At 48.1% G+C, this 17,494-nt stretch overlaps 1 protein-coding gene and 1 long non-coding RNA gene across 2 annotated transcripts in view; both read left to right on the forward strand.

Moving 5' to 3' along the window:
• TBXAS1 (thromboxane A synthase 1 (platelet)) overlaps positions 1-17,494 on the forward strand; it is a 200,792-nt gene that overhangs the window by 144,448 nt on the left and 38,850 nt on the right.
• On the forward strand, positions 2,214-5,747 carry LOC105511172. Its single transcript, XR_001001678.1, has 2 exons — positions 2,214-3,612; positions 3,945-5,747. It is a non-coding gene; the product is annotated as an uncharacterized LOC105511172 (long non-coding RNA).

Here is a 17,494-nt window from a genome sequence, read left to right on the forward strand (position 1 = left end):
GGACCTTTCCAAAATGTGTGCTTATGCCCAGGCACTCCTTTCACCCTAGGTTTTCTGGAAAGTCTGTTTTGCCCCAGGACTGTGGACAGCATTAGGTTTTATTTGGTGAGCTTTCTTTTTTTTTTTTTTTTAGGTTATGTTTTATAACTGAATATGGCATGTGTGAAAATCTCAGCTACCAGACTCTGTTAGTCCAGGCATATGAATATTCCAGATCAGAAGGGATGTTTGACTCCCCCTGTGAATTGCAATGCGGAAGGTTTATAAAGTTAAGCATTTAGAAATCTGTCTTTAAAATTTAAATATTTAGATTGGGTCTCTAGGACACAAAAGGCAATTCCTGTTTCTCACTCACTTAATTTGATTTTTTTTTTCTTTTGGTCGCACAAGTTGTTTTTCAAAGCCTCATTCCTTGAATGTTCCCTATAGGAGGAATGTAATTAAACTCCACTGGCCTCCCCCTGCTGGGACCAAACAGGGGCCAGAACTGTAGGGAGCATAAAACAGATACCCTGCAAAAGAATCCTTATTATAAAGATGAGAAGAGAATCAGCTTCCCTCTGGTTATGAACAAGAAGCTTTAGAAAGCCACCCAGGCTCTTTTTGCAAGGGGCTTAGTATCCAAGCCATTTTAATTAGTAATTTAAGACTGGAAGGAAGGGGATAAACTCCTCACCTCCCTAGCGATAGGCAAGAACTTCAACTGGGTGAGTAACCGGTTTAAGTGGCTGAGAAAGAGGGAGGTCTGGAGGGAGGGTGATTCCTTGAAATGAATCAACTTTTTCACGAAAATGGCACAGCTAGATATCCTGGCGCCCAGTCAGTCGCTGTTTTTGCGGTCCCACTTCTTAAGGCAGTTCTCACCCCTCACCAGAGGCAGGCACTGCCTCTCTCTGGGACACTCAGCTGGCACCAGAGAAAGAAGCTTGTGCTGAGGGATGGCTCCCTCACACCGGGCCAACCTAGATTTCTCTCTGACCAAAGAGCGTGCCTCCCACCGAGCGAGAAAGTGGAAAGATCCTGGCAGGGAACCCCGAGACCTGGGTGCTAGCATCACCCCCGCCATGAGAGCCCACGGGGGCCTTGAGCTGACACCCACTGGCAACGTGACGTGAATCACTGACATAATCCCTTCCTTAGTTTTTCCATCTGTAAAATGGGGATAGTAACATTATGTAGCTCATAAGGTTGTCACCAACATTAAATGAGTTAAGAATACACGCTTGGCTGGGCGTGGTGGCTCACGCCTGTAATCCCAGCACTTTAGGAGGCCAAGGTGGGCAGATCACGAGGTCAGGAGATTGAGACCATCCTGCCTAACATGGTGAAACCCTGTCTCTGCTAAAAATACAAAAAATTAGCCAGGTGTGGTGGCGGACGCCTGTAGTCCCAGCTACTTGGGAGGCTGAGGCAGGAGAATGGCGTGAACCTGGGAGGCGGAGCTTGCAGTGAGCTGAGATGGTGCCACTGCACTCCAGCTGGGTGATAGAGCAAGACACTGTCTCAAAAAAAAAGGAATACACATGCAATGTTTGAACAGTGCCAGCGTTATGTACATGTAGCTACTCTCATTCCCCTCTCTGTGACTCAGTTTCCTTATCTGTAAAAGAAAAAGATTAGACTAGACCTCTTCTCCACTATTGTTGATTATGATGATGATAAATGAATGTTTCTACACCAGATCCTAAACTAAACAGATGTTAACTTGATCCTCACAAAGCCTGTGTGAAGTGGGAGTTATCACCATCCCCATTTCATCAGCGGGGAAAGAGAGGCTGGATTAGTCAGGGATCTCCAGAGGAACCAAACCAATAGGACAGAGAGAGAATGACATTCATTTTCAGGAATTGGCTCATGTAATTTATGGAGTTTGGCAAGTGTGAAGTCTGCAGGGCAGGCTGGCAGTTTGGAGCCCCAGGCAGGAGTCAACGCAACAGTCTAGACACAGAATTCTTTCTTCACCGGAAAACCGCAGTTTTTGCTCTTACGGCCTTCAACCGATTGGATGAGGCACGCCCATATTATTGAGGGCAATCTCCTTAAAGTCAGCTGATTTTAAGTGTTAACCATGTCTACAGAAGACCTTCCCAGAAACCCTGGGATTCATGTTTGATTAAATAACTGCACACTATGGCCCAGCCAAGTTGAAACGAAAGACTAACCATGCTAAATAACTTGAGAACATAAGGAAATACCCTAGGTCGGGGCCTAAGTCGGATTGGCACTCACGTCTTCCGACTGCTTAGTCTGTGTTCTTTTCAACCTTGTCTCTAATATTCCCGGATTCCGTGGTTCTGATGTCATTCCTCAGCGCTCTGCTGTGCTTGCCTGACCATGTGGGTCAATGGTGGCGCTGGCATTTCTATAAAGGGGATTTCAGGGCTGCCTGCTGGGGAGGGAGGCTTGAAGCTGTGCCTGCACTGCACCTTCACAGCACTGAGGAAATGCCTGTCATCCAGGACAGGGCAGCCCTGTCTTCGCCACAGTGCCCGCACCCTCACTGGTCACCTGTGCAGGCATCATCTGTGACCTGTCGTCCAGGCTCTGAGCCCTGAGGAAAATAAGTTTCCCTGGAAGGTCCTTGGTTTGCTGGGGCTTTTTCTCCCTCTTGCCATGTCCTTTTCACGGTCCATCCTCTGAGTTTGTGAATTGTCTTTCTTCGTGGCCCATGTGGCACAAGATGAAGAGTGCATGGGCAGCTTCTCCCCTGATGTCCCTACCTCCCTGACGCTTAACCCACATAGGGAAGAACATTCCTGAAACAGAGACGTCACCTCCAGGGTTGCTTTCTACCACAGCAGTCACCCTGCTTGGTGCCTTTCTCACTTCCACTTTTAAGTGATCTTTTCTCCTTCCCTGTAGAAAGTTTTTCAGCCATTCCAGGCTTTCTCCTGGGGTTCCACCCATCCGGGATTTTCCACAAATTGCATTTCTTCGTAGTTCGTTTTCATCGTGTTCCTTGTTAGGGAACATTCAACATGCACCTGACATTGGCGGGCAGCCTGATTGCCCCCGGCCTCCCCTCTGCTCATTGCCAGAGCTACCTCTGCATAGAGGAGTCACTCTGCTCCCACTCTGGGGCCTCTGTCAGGGGCCAGGCTTGATGCTGTCGCCAGCCAGCCCTTCACTGCTGCCCAGTGCCATATTCATCTCCATTGAGAAAAGTCCCTGGGAAATGGTTGGGAGCAGGGGGACAGCCCTGCATCCTGAGATCCTAAGATCAGGGAGACACTCCCTGCACTCCCAGCTGGAAGGAGACCAGAGCAGCCACCTTTACCAAATTCCCAGATTCTCTGACAGAAGCAAGCCAGTCCTTGATTTGAACGGGGAATCAACTCAGGGTGATAAAATAGATGCCAACTGTCCTATAGGTAGAATCTGACTTCAGACAGCAAAAGACTCTAAAACAGCTTAAATGCCTGTATATGCCTTCTCCTATGCATGCCGCCAGTCAGACCAAAGGCCGTATGCCAATCAAGGCCCAAGAGCAGCCAGGGGTATTTCCATGTCCTCAAGAACTTTTACAAACTGTAGTTGCTTGGGTTCCACCCCTGGAGATTCTGATTTAATGGGTCTGGAGTGAGGCCTGGGCTTCTTAAAAGCCCCAGCAGGGCCGGGCGCGGTGGCTCAAGCCTGTAATCCCAGCACTTTGGGAGGCCGAGACGGGCGGATCACGAGGTCAGGAGATCGAGACCATCCTTGCTAACACTGTGAAACCCCGTCTCTACTAAAAAATACAAAAAACTAGCCGGGCGAGGTGGCGGGTGCCTGTAGTCCCAGCTACTCGGGAGGCTGAGGCAGGAGAATGGCGTAAAACCCGGGAGGCGGAGGTTGCAGTGAGCTGAGATCTGGCCACTGCACTCCAGCCCGGGCGACAGAGCGAGACTCTGTCTCAAAAAAAAAAAAAAAACAAAAAAAAAAAAAAAAAAAAAAAGCCCCAGCAGATTCTAAGATGCAGCCAGGAGGAAGAACGGTTGCCAGAATCCCATGAGGCACAGATGCAAATGTGCATAGTGACATTGGGTTGCATTATCAATGGCAGGGCTGACTTTAAAACACTCCGCATCCTTACTGGAGCTGCTGTTTGCTTTTCAGAAAAGTCCCTCATCAGATTATCAGGAAGTTGTGGGTTTTCCGTGATCATGCTGTGGTCAGATCCAGCCCAACCAGAGAGCCAAAAACAAAACAAACATACAAAACAAAAAAACAAACAAACCCCAAATTCCTGGCAAGCCCCATGAGATGACTGCTCTGATAACATTCAGCAGACAAGCCTGTTTGAAATCATCTCAGAATCATACCAGACCCAAACCCAAGAGGTCATCTGGTCTGTACATTGACTCTAGGAGGGTGTATTAGTCAGTTTCATGCTGCTGATAAAGACACACCCGAGACTGGGCAATTTACAAAAGAAAGAGATTTAATGGACTTACAGTTCCACATAAGTCCTCACAATCTTATTGGGGAGGCGTCACAATCATGGTGGAAGGCAAAGAGGAGCAAGTCACATCTTACGTGGATGGCGGCAGGCAAAGAGACAGCTTGTGCAGGGAAACTCCCTTTTTTAAAACCATCAGATCTCGTGAGACTTATTCACCATCACGAGAACAGCACGGGAAAGACTTGCCCCCATGATTCAACTACCGCTTACCAGTTTCCTCCCACAACACATGGGAATTGTGGGAGTTAAAATTCAAGATGAGATTTGGGTGGGGACACAGCCAAACCATATCAGAGGGTGAGGGGCTATTTCTCCATGTTACAGACAAGGCAACTGAAGCCTAGGGATGCTCCATCACAGGCCCACACCTTATCTCAGAATTAAGAGAAAATGCTTCTGGCTGCCAGGGGTGGGGTGGGGTGGGGTGGGGTGCAGAGTCTCTCCCCCTACCACAACCTCCATCTTTTCCCTTTCTCTGAAAATCTCATTTGATGATTCCCCAGCCTGGCTGCAAATTAAAGATTTGTAGACCTGAAAGATGCTAATGATGGTTATCACCACCACCACCACCATCGTAACAGTAAACATTTATGGAGTGCCATAATTATTCATAATAATTTTTATGTGTTAAATAAATCTGACCTAGCTGTATAAAGAAATAGGCCCTGTTAACCAAAAATATTGGATAAATTAAAAGTCTCCTAGAAGCGTCTGATGAAAGGATCTCAAGTTCCATAACACACGGCCCATTCACTGGTGGTGTTTCTGGGCTTGATTCACTGTGGGTCACTTAACAATGTTGGGGGTACTGTCCGCCTCCCAGTGCTCAGTCTGCAGCTTGTGGTTAGCTGTTCCTCCGTGGTGTCCGTGTCGGCCGTGTTAAGGCCTGCTGCAGAAACAGCTCATTTCCAACCTGTTTTTCTCAAGCAGTGATCCCGTGGGGTCAAGTTTTCAATATCAAATAATATTGATAATAACTATGATAGAAATAGTAAGAGGCCAGGCACAGTGGCTCATGTCTATAATCCCAGCACTTTAGGAGGCAGAGTTCAGGTGGATCGTTTGAGCCCAGGAGTTCGAGATCAGCCTGGTCAACATGGTGAAACCCTGTCTCTACTAAAAATACAAAAATTAGCCGGGGCATAGTGGCACACGCCTGGTAGCGCACGCCTGTAATTCCAGCTACTCAGGAGGCTGAGGCAAAAGAATTGCTTGAATCCAGGAGGCAGAGGATGCAGTTAGATGAGATCGCACCACTGCACCCCAGCTTGGGTGACAGAGTGAGACTCTGTCTCAAAAAAAAAAAAAAAAGAAAAGAAAAAAGAAAGAAAGAATAATAATAAGAATTACCATTCATTGAACACGTGCTCTGTTCTTGATGCTCTTGGTGCTATTCCAGGAAATTCTAACACCAATTAGATATTTTCCCCCATTTTAAAGATTAAAGCGGCCGGCGCAGTGGGTCACACCTGCAGTCTCAGCACTTTGGGAGGCCAAAGTGCGAGGATCACTTGAGGCAGGGAGTTCAATACCAGCTTGGGCAACATAGTGAGACCCCTGTCTCTACAAAAAAAAAAAAAAAAAAAAAAATCAAAAAATTAGCTGAGCCTGGTGGTGTGTGCTCGTACTCCCAGCTACTCAGGAGGCTGAGATGCGAGGATCACCTGAGGCCGAGAGTTGGAGGCTGCAGAGAGCTATGATGGTGCTACTGTGCTCTAGCATGGGCAACAAAACAATAGCCTTGTCTCAAAAAAAAAAAAAAAAAAAAAAAAAAGACTAAAGTGAAATTGAAACTCAGAGAGTAAGTGACTTCAAGGTAGAGGCAGAAACACAGGCTGGATTTGAATTCGATTCTCTGGCTCCAGAGTTCCTGGGAGTTATCTTGGGAATGATTGCAAGGTCTGAGGTAGATTGTTCTAGGAGCAGGTGCTTATCTAAAGTGGAATGGCACACACTGACATACCATTAGGAATTCTATTTTCTTACCACCATGGGAGCCAGGTCTCTGTCAGGGTGATGAGAAGTTCCCAAAGTCATTTCTTTCTCCTCTCTGGGGTGCCCCCTCTCTGCTGTCACTAAATCCCTAACGACATTACAGCAGAATAAATGGCATTTTTAACTTCAGCTTTAAGCAACAAAGAAACACTAATAAGTTAAGATGTGTCCATCTTTACCATAAAAAAAAATTGCTTCAATAACCAATAAATAGATCAAACACCACAAAAATAAATAGCAAAAGACTGCAGGGCTCGCTGGCTCATGCCTGTAATCCCAGCACTTTGGGAGGCGGAGGTGGGTGGATCACCTGAGGTCAGGAGTTTGAGACCAGCCTGACCAATACGGTGAAATCCCCCTCTACTAAAAATACAAAAATTAGCTGGGCGTGGAGGCAGGTGCCTGTAATCCCAGCTACTCGGGAGGCTGAGACAGGAGAATTGCTTGAACCCGGGAGGCAGAGGTTGCAGTGAGCCGAGATCACACCACTGCACTCCAGTCTGGGCAAGAGAGCAAGATTCCATCTCAATAATAATAAATAAATAGCAAAAGAAAGAAAAAACCCTCAGCTAAGAAGTATATTGTTGTGTTTTTTGGGGTTTTTTTATGTAACATTTGACAAGTTTACATTTTCCTTGTCTGCCCTTGGGTGCCTTAAAATAAAACTCTATCAGTATTTGCATGTAACATTGAGTTTTTTTTTCCCCTCCATGTAAAATCCACATATCAGGAATTTCTCTATTCATTCTGTCCCCTGGGTTTCTTCCCTTGGGAATAATTCATATGTCAAACCTGTCATTTATCAATTTATTGCTGTACCTAGTAGCATTTTTCTCCCTGCCCTCAAAATTTAGCTTAAAGACCACTTAATAAGGCATGTGCGGGTCCTCAGACTCCATGAGATTTCTGCTGATACGAGCCATAATTTAGCAAAACAAATCCTGCTCATTGCGGGCATCTAAATGGCGTCCTGTTCAATTTCCATATGTGCTTTTCTTTTCTAAAGTTACGGCCTACAACTAGAAGAAGGGATGAAACATCACCCACACCTCCACATCTTATTTCCTGTATCACATTTCAAAGCCCTTGGAGATGCAAGGCGGGTTTTTCTGATGAGTTGCGAATCAGTGCAAATCGTCTGAAATGAGAGGTGGCCCGTGGGTGTAATCCATCCCTGCTGGTGCCCCGTCTTGGCTACACATTTCCAAAACCAGCACCTCCCTGTTGTCCATGTCTGATCATCAGAGGCCCCTCTCCTCAGGTGGGAGGACCAGAGACCAAGAAAGAAACAGGTTTCTCTCCCTTGGAATTTCTCTTCCTTAGTCATTTTCAGAAAGTTGGGAGTCAGCAACCTTAAGGAGGAGTTTCATATCATCTGTCCTCCACTTCCTCCCCTCATTTTCTCCCCATTCTCTCCTTGGAGTCCTTCATCAATGTCTCTATTTTCTGTTCGAGATAAACAGAGTCCCTCTTACCTGTCGGGGCCTCACCTGCCTTCCCCACCCCTCTTACCCCCCAACCCCCATCATTTCTGCAGCCAGCCTGTCTCCTGATCCTGGCCTGGCATTCTTCAAAGACTTCTTAAGGCCACTTGGCTTCCGGTCCGCCTCTAAGCTTCACTGTCTGCACCAGAGTGGAAGCTGTCATGTGCCTTCAGCAACATTTTACCCCCCCCTTCCAGAACAGACACGGGCATTTCTTCCACAAGAAGTATTCCATGGTTTAAAAAAAAAAAAATTATAAAAATGAAACCAAAAATACTGGAGGTGTATTTTTGTCCCTTCAAGAGAATGATAATCGTCAGTAAAAACAACAACAACAACAACAACTAAGCAAAGCAGCTTGAAGATAGGCTGAAAGTGCATATCTACAGATGGCTTGTTGTTGTTGTTTTGTTTTTGTTTTTGTTATTTTTGAGACACAGTCTTGCTCTGTCACCCAGGCTGGAGTGCAGTGGCACAATCTCGGCTCACTGCAACCCCCGCCTCCTGGGTTCAGGTGATTCTCCTGCCTCATCCTCCTGAGTAGCTGGGATTACAGGCATGCACCACCATGCCCCATGCCCGGCTAATTTTTGTATTTTTAGTAGAGACTGAGTTTCACCATGTTGGCCAGGCTGGTCTTGAACTCCTGACCTCAGGTGACCCACCTGCCTCGGCCTCTCAGAGTGCTGGGATTACAGGCATGAGCCACCGTGCCCGGCCAGGATGTTCTGAATATTAAACTAGCTGACTGGTGGACATTAGCTGTGCTGTGGAAAAGTGAAGCAGAATGGTTTTTTCTCCCTTGTGTGTGATTACCAAGACGTGGACGGCACAGAGATTCAAAATACAATGCATTCCCCTTGCTCGTCTGGTCAAGCTCACCTTCCTATTGCACAGGGTTGATTGGTTGGAGGCCGCCAACCTCTAGCTGAAAGGCAGAGACAGCCCTCCCTGTTATTTCGGTACCAAGCTGTGTTTCTTAGGCATTCAAATGGAGGGAGAGCAACCACTGGCCCCTCACTGGGATTGTTCTTGAGGATTCCAGACAGGCCATAAGTAATTCAATGAGTCGCTCACAAAGGACCTGGCCCTGAAGGTTTGTGGCTGCAGCATCCAGGCGAGTCAAAGGTGTCAGTGCCACCAAAATGCAGAGAAAACTCTTATCAGAAAGATGTCATTTTTTCCCTAAATGTCATATATACAATTTTTATTGGAGCATGATGACAGATAATGAATAACTTAACATAAATTTGCATAATACAATACAGTTGTTAATTTATGATCATATTAAAACACAAAATTTTGTAGTTTGAAGCAGTAAAAAGTCTTAATCTTCTGAAACTTTCCCTCTTGTTTGTTATTTGCTTATGAGTTATCTAGGGTTGTTAGATAAAATACAGGTGTCCAGTTAAATTTGAATTTCGGATAAACTGTAAATAATTTTTTAGTGTATCTCGTGCAATATTTGGGACATACTCATACTAAAAAGTTAGTCATTGTATATCTGAAATTCACATTTAACTGGATGGTTATATTAATATTTTTACTTGATAAACCAGGCAACTCTGTACTTCATAAGCAGCTTAACCTCTCTCTACTGGCTCTTCTCTGGCAGGGCAGAGGGAGGTTGTTTTATGGGGAAAGGCACTTACTGCAGAGACCTTGATATCTTTTGACTGTGGGGGAGGCTGGCGGTCCTAGGAAAACTAACAGAGTCAAAGAGATCAGACCAGAGAGGTGCCAGTGCAAAGGGGGAAACTGAGGCAGGCAGTACGCCTGGGCTTTCTTGACAGCACCGGGGTATTACAGCCCTGTTTTTCAGATTTTTTGGACTACAACCTCATCATAAGAAATATAATTTATAATTCAACCCAGAACACACACCCCTTGTAAATGGAGCAAAAAGTTTTATGAAACATGTCACCTTCTATGTACAATCTGCTCAACATCCTGTTCTAGTCAATTTCATTTCTTTAAATGCCACTCTTAACCCCCGAAATTGAATTCACGGATTGAATTCATGGTCTCCTAAAGGATCACAGCCCACATGTTGAAAAACACTGGGTTAGAGGGTCACGGTTCAGGAAAATGAATGAGGAGGTTTTTAAAAATCTACTTTACAAATGAGGAAATGTATCAGATCCCTTAAGAGCCTTTCCAGGTCAATTTTTGCTCATTTGTGGCCAAACTCGAAATAAAAGTTAGGTCCCACAACTCCCAAGCCTGCGTTTTCTGGTTTCCTTCCACCACTCTTTTTAGCATCCATTTTCCTGGTCCCACGTTGTAATACACATTCTGGGATCCACATCTATTTGTTTTATTTTACATAATTGTATTACTTGTATACTATTTCCTTATCACTTCATAGTCTTCTCAAATTTCCATGTTTTATATCATTTCTGATCCAAACTGGTTACATCATTGCTTATGGCACACACTTGACCGATGTCAACATTTAAACTAAATCATCTTGGTACGCACCCTCTGATCTTCGGCATCTTACTGCCCTGCCCCACCCCCAACCTCGGCTCCCTATTTTGGTGCCTCAGGAAATCTCAGCCATGAACCTTCCATGTGCTCTCTCTGGGACTGATGCCATCCGTGACATAAGGAAAACATAGAAACAAAAGCACACGAAAAACTATTATTTGTTGTCATTGGTTCTCCCTCATCTATGAAGTAGGTAGGGTATCTGTTATAAAGATTCCCTTCTAGAGTCGAGAAAACAGAGGCTCAGAGAGGTTAAGTGTTTTTCTCAGGGTCACACAGCAAACACAGAACTCCAGTCTTCTTACTGTGTCTCTTACCCTCTGTCATCAGGATGCAGGGGCTGCTAAGCTGAGATGCCTGCAGGTGAATAAACTGGCAGGCAGAAAGACATCAACCCAAGAGATCGCCATATATTTTGTACATTTTTCTCACCTGCTCAGTCTAGATTTTCAAACAACGTACAGAAGTTCCTGGGGTCTCGTCATCATTCAGTGCACTGTCCTCTGGATCCTCTCCAGGAGCCACCCACTCCGCACACATTTTTTTTCTAGTTGTCATAAACAAATTTCAAAGAAAGCCATTTTCTCCAGAGCCCTTTCTTTTGACTCTACCACAGTTCATCCTAGTTTGCAGAATCCAAACTCAGCGATTCCTTCCAATATTTGTATTAGTTTAGCAGTTGATCAGTTTACACAGAGAAGTGGATTGGAGCTCCCCTTTCCTCCTGGGGAACCACATTCCTTTTGTCTATCCTGGTCCTTCAGCTGCAGCCTGAGCTGCCAGTGGAGAAAGTCTTCTCCAGCCCTTAGGTTCAGCAGCCCTCAGGGCCAGTGAGATGCACAAACAGCATCTTGCAGGTCCCACAGCGCCTTCATCACTTGTATCTTCCCCATCCTGTGATGAAGTAGGATGAAGATGGCTGAGGGTATGGACTTTGGGGCCCACCTGCCTGGCTTAAAGCCGCTGGACCCCTTACCCAGCCATGGGGCCCTGGGGTGTGACACAGTTCCCCCAAGCCTCGCGTCTTCGCTGTTTAATGGGGATAATAATAGCTTCTGCTCTGTTGGATTGAGGGCTGGTTAAATGGAATAACATACTTAGTGATTAGCCTGGTACCCACTTATTTTTTTATTTTGCTACTTTGTTTCAAATCTTCCAATTTTCCTATTATTCCTTTTTTACAGAGCCATCTCAGAAACGTTAGGTTCGTGTCCCTTCCACGTGACCCTTCCACATCTCCCTCCGTGCCCTGCCACAGTGCCTCTCCTCCACCATGCAGGAGCCTCAGCCCCTGCCTTCTGCCCCCTCAGTAACCAGGGTCCCTCACCTGCCACTCCTGGGTTGCTCTCTCCTTTTGAACTTAGCAGTTTTTCTACCCTCCTGCCCCTCCAGCCAAAGTTACCTTTTTGACATCCCATTTTCCCAGGACACTATTTTCTCCTAAGGATCAAAAATCAAAAAAGAAAGAAAAGAAAAGAAAGAAGAAGAAAGAAAGAGAAGGAAGGAAGGAAGGAAGGAAGGAAGGAAGGAAGGAAGGAAGGAAGGAAGGAAGGAAAGAAGGAAAGAAAGAAGAAAAGAGCAAATTACCAGGATCTGAGGACCTGGGAGGATTTCAGAAATTGCTGGTCAGTCACAGCAACTAAGGCTCAAATGCCCTCCCCGGGGTTCCGCTGGAGATCATCCTGCCAGTCACTCCAGGAGCGAGGGGCTCACCTCTTCCTAAGGCAGGACTTTCCACGAGGCTAGAGCAGACCGATGTCGTCCTGTTAATTCATTTCCTTATGGCTTCCATCCATGGTTTCAAACTCTGGGACCCCAAAGCACAGTAGCCCTTTACAAAGTTGAAGGCTATGTCCCTCTGGCTTCTGCAGCTTTTCCTGGTGTGGCAGGGTTTCAGGTCCCCTGCCCATCCACCCCCGACCCCTCTAATCTGACTGACTGTGTCCCTCTAGAGGGTGACATGCCCTGAATGGCAGCAAACCCTGGTGTGGGCTGATGGTGTGGAGTACAGAGCGGTAGCCGCTGCCCTGTTATCAGCTGCTTCCAAAGGCCAGGGTGGTCGTTAGTGCATCATTAATAACCCATTATCGGGTTGTCATCTCCGAGTTTATCTAAATTTATCTCAATTATTGTAACCCTGTAGACTGATAAGCCCTATAAGTATAAAATACACTGGATGAAAAAGCTACTTCCTATTGTTTGTTCTAAAAAATTAACTCCTTCAAGTAATCTAGAGTTTGGTGACTAATTTACTATTTTGCCCTCCTCACATCTTCAAAACTCAGCACTGGTAATTTCACATCTGTTGATGGGATTTATCTGTCCCCCTCCACTAGACCGGAAGCTCCCTGTAGGGTGGGGCTCACTATAGCATCCCCCAATGTCCAGCACAGAACCAGCGCATCACAGGTGCCCTGAGGAATGAATGGCTGGACTGCTCTTACACACTCAGGTGCCACTTCCTCTTGTCCAGCTCCATGCCCTCCCCCATAGCGTGTGGACCATCAGGGGTCCTAGAACTGAGGTCCCGGTTGGTAGCACCCAGGAGCCTGTTCCCAACATGGCTCCTTGGCCGGGCCTGGTCTCCAGGTGTGGCATGAGGTGCTACATGAGCCTTCTGTGAGCATCTTCAGGGAGAAACCAAATCCAAGTGCTGGCCAGGCCCACCGGAGCAGCGGCCCACCTGCACAGGCTGGCGGGCGGAGGAGTGCCACAGAATGGACATGGGGAAGCCTTACAAGGTCTGTAGTAGCAGAGGTAGTGAACGTTCGTTGAGTTCCCTCTATGCGCCGCTGTTATTCTAAGTGCGGTCCACGGGCCATGCATTTTGCTGACTACAACTCTGTGGAGTAGGACAAGGATCATCCCCATTTTCCTGGGTGAGAAGCTGAGGCTGCCAGAGTTAATTTGACTAGGGCCACACAGCTGAGACGTGGTGAAACACAAATTCAAACTTGGGCAGTCTGACTCCCATATGCTTTTTTAAAAAAAATTGTATTTCCATAGATGATTGGGGAACAGGTGGTATTTGGTTACATGAGTATGTTCTTTAGGGGTGATTTGTGAGATTTTGGTGCACCCATCACCCGAGCAGTATACAATGAACCCAATTTGTAGTATTTTATCCCTTACCCCCTTCCCACCTTTCCCCCCCCAAGTCTCCAAAGTCCATTGTGTCATTCTTATGCCTTTGCATCCTCATAGCTTAGCTCCCACTTGTGAGTGAGAACATACCATGTTTGATTTTCCATTCCTGAGTGACTTCGCTTAGTATAATCATCTCCAGTTCCATCCAGGTTGCTGCAAATGCCACTAACTCATTCCTTTTTATGGCTGAGTAGTATTCCATCATATATGTATACACACCATAGTTTCTTTATCCACTAGTTGATGGGCATTTGGGCTGGTTCCACATTTTTGCAATTGCGAATTTGTGTGCAAGTGTGCTTCTAACCACTATGCGATTTTGGCTCTCAAGGTGGAAGTTTGATGTGGAAAGTGGAGTCAGGCCTTGGAAGAATCCCCCAGGCTGTCTGTAAGAGCTAGAATCAGTATGATGTTCTAGAAGCCATCAGCCTGGGCAGTGCCCTGAGAGCTTAGCGGTGCAGTCATGAGCCAGCACTCTGCCTGCATCTCTCACAGGATTTCTCGTGCGTGGCTGCCGCCTAGAGCCACCTTGGGGTGCTTGATGCCTGGGGCTCCCCACGGATTCCAGTGTCATCAGCCTGGGCATTTGGGATATTCACAAGCTCCTCGGTAACTCCAGGGTGCAGCCGAGGTTGAGAACCATTGGGAATAGAAAAGCAAGAGGAAGCTGTTCTCAACTGCTCTTTCCACACCAGAGCCCCAGGGTCCCCGGGGAGACTAAAGCTGGGGTCTATTTCTACTCCCCCAAGCAAGACAGGAGCTTTACATCCCCACACACTGGGAGGCCAGAATGGGTCAGACCAGAGTGAGTGTGCTCTGGCTAAGACTGGCCAACAGCTCTGTTCCCCCGGGGCGGGGACTGGACTTGGCCCTTTGGTTTGACTGCATTTTACTCTTTCCAGCCTGTCTGGCCATTATTCTTGCAGGAGCACTCAGGACCGAAGGCCCCCTCCCCAGCACCACGCATGTCCCATCTCACCCTGTGTCTTCCAGCTTCGCTTGCCATAAATCAGTTGTCAGGACCCCCGACCCTAAAACAGTCACCTAATGATAAATCATGTTTGATTCTAATGGAACCCTCCTGCCAAGACTACTCATCAGAGAGGAAGCTAATTCGCAGGGAGATATGAAGAGCTTTCTGAAATTAGTTCCAGACAATTTTTTGTCTTAAATCTGTACGATGGCTGCCCTATTTTTAATTTACTTTTTTAAAAACTACATTGGGACACTAAGTAATCTGGGGGCCCAAAAGACTTTGGGGGCCATGGGAACTTCCCAGGCCCTGGGGGTCAGTGACACCACCGTGCAGATCACCAGTGCCACAAAATGACGGAACTCCACCACTACCTAGTGCTATTAGTGTAGGTTTTGTGAAAGGTCCTTCTTTTCTTAGCTCATTAGAAAAACAATCACAGCATCCTATGGACTGGGCCAAAGTGGGTAGACATCAGAATACTACTGCAGGGGGCTGTCCAGCCCAAAGAGGCCCGTCCCAGCAGGACTCCAGGGGACAGGGTCAGAAAGAGGCAGCCCACAGGCTGAGCACAGCTGTAGAGGTTTTAGCTCGCTCGCTACATTTGAATTAATTGCCAAAATTTTAAACTCAGGGGAATTCCACAAAAATCTAGGTACCAGCTTTTCTTGAAGACAACGGAAGCTCAGGCCACCCTGAGGCCATCCCCTCTGGCAGTCACCTGCCAAGCACGTGGCTCCAGCTTAGCCCAAGCGCCTCCACCCGCCCTGTCAAGGCCCAGATGCAGTGGCCCTTACCCATCACACTTGCACTCCTGGCCTCACGGGCATTTGGGTTCGTATCGTCATCTAACAACACAGTGAAGCTCCTTGGCCTACCAGTTCCCTTCATGTTTACCTTGACCAGCCCCCAGCTCCTTGCTTCTGCATCTTGACTTCTGCCATGGTCCCACCCAGACCCCCGAGGGCTGTTTCTCTTCGCTACTCCCCGCCCGCTTCTCCTTCCTACGTTTCCACGCTGCAGGATGGGGTACCTCTGCTTGCCTCAGCTGCCTGGCCCCTCCAAAGCTTCCTTTGACCCTCAGCCCAGCTTGCATGGATGCCTGGGACACATACAGCACTTTCTTGGTCCTGGTTTATAAAGCAGTCTGCCCCAGTGGTCCCATCACACCTCCAATCAACTCCAGACCTCAGCCCACCACTTGAAAATCTGTAGTCCAGGCCAGAGGGCAAAAGGCACAGTCGAGGGCCGAGCAGGCATTCTGTGTGGCGGGAGCAGGAATGCTCTCGCTCAGGTGCCGTGCGGTGGGCCATTGGTAGGTAGTCTCTGCTGGTCTGGTGCGTGAGGGGAGAGGCAGGTTCACCCAGCGGTCTGTGCCTGGGCAGGGCAACTCCCAAAGCGGGCTGAGGGAGAGCTCTCAGTGATCTCTAAGGAAGGAGGCGGCGCCTTGCAGCGTTAGCAAACCTTTAGAAGATCTTCCTGGTGTTCTTCCTCCTGTCCTAATTTAGGCCCATTTCCTCCTGCCCTACCCTTAACAGAAATGAACAACAGCTGGGCACTGTGCTATTTTCTAGAAACTTTCCAAAGAGACCTATGGGCCTGCCCAAGACCCTCAGGCGTTGCCGCCATTGGCCTGGGGACAGTCTTTGAGCGACTGCTCTTCGAGAAGAAGTCAGCATCAGTGGGAGTCAGAGAAGAGGGGTAAGCAAACTAGGTTGGGGAGCTGCTACCCCCAAATCAGACTGCAAAGACAGGCAGGGGTCACGGCCACCTCTGTGGGCCCAGTGCCAGATAGCTCCACAGAGGCTCAGAGAGGGCTGAAGGACCAAGGCCAAGGAAAATAACGAGGCTGAAACTCCCCATGTCTGATGACATCATGAGCACGACTGCAGAGCTCCCACACACCCTTCTGAGCCTCAGTTTTCCCGTCTGTAAAATAAAACTCAATGAAATGACACAAGTGAAACCCACCTGGTGCCTGCCCTCTTCTCATAAATGGCCCATTGCTTCTGTTCTCCGCTCCTCCCCGGGCCAGGCCTCCCCTCCCTAGTCCCCATCTTATACCCACACCTCCCTGCTCCTCACTCAGGGCCTTGGCTCTGAAGGGAGACCCCGAGGCCCTCTGTAAGGGTGAGCATAGCTGGCGGTGGCAGCTGGCATCCAGGGGGCATGAAGGTGCATTCGCCCCAGCACAGCATTCCTCCTTCCTAAGCTAGCACAGGGCCTGGCACTGAAGGGCAGCAGATTCACGCCAGCATGACTGCTGCAGCCACCTGCGTCTCCCGGTGGAAGGGACAGCCTCAGGAGTGTGGAGTTCGGGGATCCAGCTTTGGCTTGGCCATGCCCAGAGCCAGCCAGCCTCAAGCACCTGTTTCCTGTCTGGGGTCATGGGAACCCTCCTGTCCTCCAGGGACCCCAGCCTCCTCATCTCTGCTGGATAGTCATCTACTACCCCTGGTCCTGAGACCTCTTGTCCTGGAGCCTGCAGGGTCCAGTTCAGCTGTGCCCCGTCTCAGGGCCGCTCTGGTGGCTTCTTTGCTGCCACCCTCCCCATCCCCGGCACTGTGCTCTCCCTGCCCTCACTACCACCCCCATCTGGTTGCCTAGTCCATGACTGTGAACTTGACCTCTACCCCTGGCTGCCTGGGCCTACAATCCTGCAAAAATCCCTCCAGCCAGCTGGCCCCACCCCTCAGGACTTCCCTGGTGTGGCAGAGTCACCTGTGACACCTGGAGGGACTCCAGTCCAGTGTGTCCTCACCTTCAGGCTATCCCCCTTGGAGAAGCCTCCCCTGTGGTGCAGGCAGAGGGGCACAGAGGCAGCAGGACATTGCAGGGAGCAGCAGAGACACAAAGACAAAAGAAACAAATGATTCCTTAAGATCCACGGCCAAAACAAATTGCCGCAATTAACACGTGCCACTGCCACGATCTATGGGCTGAAACGTGGCTGGAACGATGCAG

The sequence above is a fragment of the Colobus angolensis genome, unplaced genomic scaffold, assembly GCF_000951035.1.
Source record: "Colobus angolensis palliatus isolate OR3802 unplaced genomic scaffold, Cang.pa_1.0 Scaffold2, whole genome shotgun sequence".
NCBI lineage: Eukaryota > Metazoa > Chordata > Mammalia > Primates > Cercopithecidae > Colobus > Colobus angolensis.